This window comes from Mauremys reevesii, linkage group 9 (assembly GCF_016161935.1).
Source record: "Mauremys reevesii isolate NIE-2019 linkage group 9, ASM1616193v1, whole genome shotgun sequence".
In the NCBI taxonomy this organism is placed as follows: Eukaryota; Metazoa; Chordata; order Testudines; family Geoemydidae; genus Mauremys; species Mauremys reevesii.
Window position 1 is genome coordinate 103116037 of NC_052631.1, and position 6000 is coordinate 103122036.

Here is a 6000-nt window from a genome sequence, read left to right on the forward strand (position 1 = left end):
AGTAGAAGCTTGAAATTATGATAAACCTACTTAACTAATCACAGAATTCCCAGGGTATATTGTTTCAGGGTATAAACCAACCTCCATTAATGGGGTGGCTATCAAGAAGCCTTTCCTGGTTCAGGCTATTCCATAACCATTATTGCAGTGCTTCTTGCACCTTTCTCCAAAACACCTGGTACTGGACTAGATATAATATGACAATTCCAGTTTCTAACCATAGTAGAGAGAGTGGGTTCTGCAGCTACATCGTGCTGCTAAGATGTTTTTATTTGAACTGATGCAGTAGTTTTGTCACTGATTTCTCTTGGGTTACCTTGGCTTGGTAGGTATTTGAGGTCCTGCAATGCTGTGTAGTTGAATTGACTGGAAAGCTGCCTAATCTTTCCTCTGCACCCTACTGATGGGACAATAGGGTCGTGTGTCTTAGTTACAGCTGATCTGTCCCACCTCTCTGCATAGGGCTGAAACAGGAACCGTGTGGTGTGAGCAATACCTAGAGTTTCTAACTTCACATTGTGTGTGCAAAGGCAAGATCAAATGCCTAGGGAATCTGATAACTTGTGCCATGCTGCTTCTCTGCTTGTTTGCCTGTTACTGAACTGCAGAAGCAGGAGAAAGATGTCTTAGGAAAACAGACTGCTCAAGCAGTGGAGTCAGCTGTTGTGACCTTTCCCTTCACCACAGTAATAATGTAAGATAAGGGCTAGACTGGCTAACCTTTTTCTAAGAGTACAGGAACAAAAACAGGGTGTGAGGATGGCAGGGAAAGGGGGACGTAGCACTGCTCAAAGTTCATCTTACTCACAAGCCAGCCCTGTCGTGGAGATAGAAGGATACATCCAGTGGCAGCTACTCAACTAGAAGCCAAAATTCCTCTGTGGTATGTTTCTTTCTGAGATAGCTTTATTCTCATTTGAATTCCTTTTAAAGCAAGGTGGGGAGCAGACATGGGAACTGTCAGGAAAATCAGTAACGGGGGATTGTTATGCACTTCACTGAGAAGAAACAGCAGCAGAGACCAGTTGTGGGATAATTTCCAAGGGTGCTGTGCATTAGGTGGAATGTTAAGGACAGGATGACTTCAGAGCTCATGCTGGATGCTGATGAAGTTTTGTTTCATTAGGGGTCTCTCTCCTGCTGACAGCTCAAAATGAGAATGGTGGCTGGAGTTGCTGCAGCTGGGCTTACATTGTTAACTTATGCTGAAAGAAATGGCTTTTATTAAGAGGCCATCCAAGGAGCAGGACTTTAGAGAAGGATTTTTTTGCTTCTGACAAGCCAAACTCAACCTGTGTGCATAAGAACACAGCATACTTTTCAAGATTACTAGCAGATACATAATTGCAGACTTTGCAGATTCATAGATTCCAAGGCCAGAAGAGACCAATATGATCTAGTCTGACTTCCTGTATAAGACAGGCCATAGAACTTCCCCAAAATAATTCAAAGACCAGAGCTTATAGAAAAACATCCAACCTTGATTTAAAAATTGTTAATGATAGAGAAGCCACTGTCACCCTTGGTAAATTGTTCCAGTGATTAATTACTGACATTGTCAAAAATGTACACCTTATTTCCAGTCTGAATTTGCCTGGCTTCAACTTCCAGCTATTGGGTTGTGTTAGATCTTTCCTTTCTAGACTGACAAGCCCATTATCAAATATTTGTTCCCCATGCAGATACTTATAGACTGTAATCAAGTCACTCCTTAACCTTCTCTTTGTTTAGCTAAGTAGACTGAGCTCCCTGAGTCTATTACTATAATGCATGTTTTCTAATCCTTTTTAATCATTCTCATGGCTATTCTCTAAACCCTCTCCAGTTTATCAATATCTTTATTGAATTGTGAACACCAGAACTGTACACAGTATTCCAGTATGCAATGCAGTTGTAGAGAGAGATTAGACAAATTGGGTGAAGCAATATCTTTTATTGGACCACCTTCTCTGGGCTTGGCTACACTTGCAAATTTGCAGCGCTGCAGCAGGGTGTGAAAACACACCCTCTGCAGCGCTGCAAAATGCTGCGGCGCCAGCGCCCAGTGTGTGCCCCAAGCCCCAGCGCGCGGCCGCGCGCTCCCCCTGTCCCCCCCACCCCCCCACAGGGAGGGACGAGGACAGGGAGCGCTTTCTCCCTTTTTGACTGCTGCTGGCTTTTCAAGCGCTGCGCGCGGCGCGCGCGCGCGCTGCGGCAGCGCTTTGCAGCGCTTTGAAATAAAGCCTCTGTGTGATAGAGACAATCTTTTGAGCCACACAGAGCTGTTCTTCAGGTCTTAGAAAGGTATTTCCAGCATAGCAACGAAATGCAAGGTGGAAGAGATTGTTTAGCGTAAGTAGTTAGCACATATTGTAAGGGACCATTGAAGGTAGACTGGACCATTAACACCTCTGCAGTCATAGGACCAAAAGGGGCAGGAGGGTGGGTTAATGAGTTACAGAAAGTTGTAAGAAGCCATAAATCCAGTGTCTCTGTTCAATCCATGATTTTTAGTGTCTAGCTAAATAATAAATTTAAGCTCCCAGGCTTGTCTTTTGAAAGTGCTATGTAGGTTTCCTTTCAGGATGAGGACTGATACGTCAGATACAGAATGATACCTTTGTGAAAAGTGTTCACCTGCAGGTGGTGATGGTTTTGTCTTTTTTTTCAATTTCCTGTGTGAGTTCATTCCAGAGCGTGGTGGCTGTCTGGTTTCACCCACATAGTTGGGACAGTTCACTGGATCAGATATACCACATGTTTGATAGGCATGTGCAGTTGTACCAGTTTCAAATACAGAAGTAAAATAACTTCTACTCTAGATTACTCTGTGTATGCATCCCAGGATGGCATTAGCTCTTTTGGCCACAGGGTTGCACTGTAAGCTCATGTTCAGCTGGTTATCCACCATGACCCCCAAAATGTTTGCAATCACTACTTCCCAGGATAGAGTTCCCCATTTTATAAGTATGGGTTACATTCTTTGTTCCTAGGTCTATGCAGTTGCATTTAGTCATATTAAAAAGCATATTGTTTGCTTGTGCCCAGTTTACCAAGTGATCCAGATTGCTGTGAATCAGTGACTTGTCCTCTTCATTAATTATCATTTCTCCCCCAGTTTTTTGTCATCTACAAAATGGGTGATGGTTTTGTTTTCTTCTAGGTCATTAATAAAAAATGTTACATAGTGTTGGGCCAAGAACCAATTCTGGCAAGACCCCCCCTAGAAGCACCCACTTCATGAGGATTCCCCATTTCCAATTATATTTTGAGACCTATCAGTTAGCCAGTTTTAAATCCATTTAGTGTGTGCTGTGTTAATTTTATATCATTCTACTTTTTTGGTCAAAATGTTACCTAGTTAAACACCCTACAGAAGTCTTAAATGTATGATGTCAACACTACTACTTTTATCAACCAAATTTATAATCTCATTTTAAAAAAATCCAGTTAGCTTGGCAGAATCTATTTTCCATACACCCATGTTGATTTGCATTAATTATTTTACCCTCCTTTCTTTCTTAATTGAGTACTGCATCAGCTGTTCCATTATCTTGATGTCAGGCTGACAGATCTGTAATTACCTAGGTCATTCAGTTTATCCTTTTTAAATACACCTCTACCTTGATATAACGTGACCTGATATAACACAAGTTCAGATATAATGCGGTAAAGCAGTGCTCGGGTGCACGCACTCCGGTGAATCAAAGCAAGTTCGATATAATGTGGTAAGATTTTTTTGCTCCCGAAGACAGTGTTATATTGAGGTAGAGCTGTATTGGTATAACACTTGCTTTCTTCCAGTCTTCTGGAACTTTAACAGTCCAGCAAGCCTCTCAGCTCTTTTAAAAACTCTTGGATGCAAGTTATCTGGACCTGCTGATTTAAAAATGTCTAACCTTAGTACTTTCTGTTTACAATCTCCAGAGATACTAGTGAACAGAATTAGTGTTATATGGTATGACTACAGTCATCAGTTTTTCCCAAATACAGAACAAATATTTATTGAACACCTCTGCCTTTTCTGCATTACTGTTGGTAATTCTGCCATTTCTATCTAGTAATGGACCAATACCATTGTCAGGATTCTTTTTGTTCTTTGCTGATCATCTAGTATGGAGGCCTCACCTGCATTAGTTCATAATCTCTGGACCTCAGCAGGAGGAGACCAGTCATCACATAATTATCTAGAGTGGGTCTAGCCTGCAAGGAATTCCTGCCTCTGCGGAAGGATGCTTTCAGATTCTAAGGGCAATGCAATTGTCAAGTGTTACATAAACCACCTGGGCAGTGCACATTCACCTTCTGGGTGAGGCAGCCAGAAAGTTTAGGAAGTGATGTAGCTTTTTTTTCCCCTCAGAGGCTTAGTCTGTGGAAGAGGAAGATCTGATGTTTTAGACCTGGCATCCAGAGCTGATTTTTCATTCAGGCAGTTCCTTTAAATGAACTCTGCACATTAGCACTACCTGCTCACTTTCACCATGTTCTGAGGGCAAGAATTCCTTAATTACTAGATAACACTGGCCACTCCTCCTTACACCCTCAGAGCCACACTGGGAGGGAGGAGAGAGTGGCTCTGGGTTTGGACACTGCTCTCGAAGCTCACAATTCAGGCACCTTAATCCCACAAGTGTGAATTTGCAAAGGCTGTGTGAAGAACTTCAGCAACTGGTAAGTAATCTTCATTTCTGTGTGTCCATCAGCATTAGCCCCTACCAAGAGCATATTGCAGCAGTGTAGCCTAGAGAGGTGACAAAGATGACTGAATTGAGAGGGAAAATAGTGTCTTTTGGCCACTAACAAGGTAAAGATATTTCTTTACTCTGCTGCTACCTGGGACTCCAAGAACAATGATGAAGTCTGGTAAGATTGCCAGTAAAATTTGTGAAGCACTGGTATTTGCCATCATCTGAGCAAGTGGGCAGAGTTCACCAGCTCCTCAAAATGCTTCTCATTGTCCATCAACATCACTCCAGTTAGACCCGTGTTGTGCTTACAGATCTGACTGAAAACCAGTTTCTTTTATGTCCTCCAGCATGGAAAGGGATAAGGAAATGGTTCCATCTGGGTCCAGTATCAAGACCAAGTTGAGCTATTTTATGCTTATAGGAGGATGTCATGGGCATGGTCCCCTGGTGATCAGCTCTTTCCTGCACAGAGATGAGCCCTGATCAGTACTGCAGCAGACTTGGTTTTTAAGAGTGGGTAGGGAGGAAAGGTGAGCCAAGAATCCAGGCACCATGTTCCCCTGCTTGAGTAGGTAGGCAGGAAACCTAGTACTGAACTCCAGGACCCACCCCCTCTCTTCTGGGAAGAAATTGAGGGGCAGCCATTCACAGTCACAGCATTTCCTGTGACTTAAATCTGATACTATATTTCCCATTATGTTGTGGTTATTTTCCCCTTAAAGTGCATCTCATAAAAGACTTACCAGCTTTTTTAAAGTCATGTAAGTTAACCTGTCCCATGTTACCTTTATCTGCTCATTGATGAATTTTTCAAAGAACTCCTACAAGTGTGCTGGTTTGACCCACTCATGTTATCTACACATTGTGCTCTTGTAGCCTTCATTCAGCTGTTAGAACTGAGCTGAGATTTGCCCAGCTGATGCCAATTTTCCCTTGTCTCTGTATTATGTACAAACCGTGTCTCGTCATCTTTCCGGTCTCCTAAGACAGCTACTGTTTAATGATATTGCATCTCTTACTAGTACAGCTATTTTACATTTTATCTTCTTCAGAATCTTGGGTTCAGTACTAGATGTTCTTGGTGATTGTGCCCCTTGATTCAGAAAATTGTTCAGCTATTTAAAAAAAGTCTGATTTCTCATGAAAAGTTGTTTTGGAATAAGCATTGCCCTGTTGGCTTCTACGGTAAGTTTGCTTATTTTCTCTGCTACAGTACATTCTCTGGTTTATGGGGGTACTTGTAGGCACATGTGCAGCCTTGCTTCCCCTAAATTTAGGTGGTTTTATTTTTTAACTTAATGTTTTTGGCTTCCTTGTTTTTACACCTTGCCAG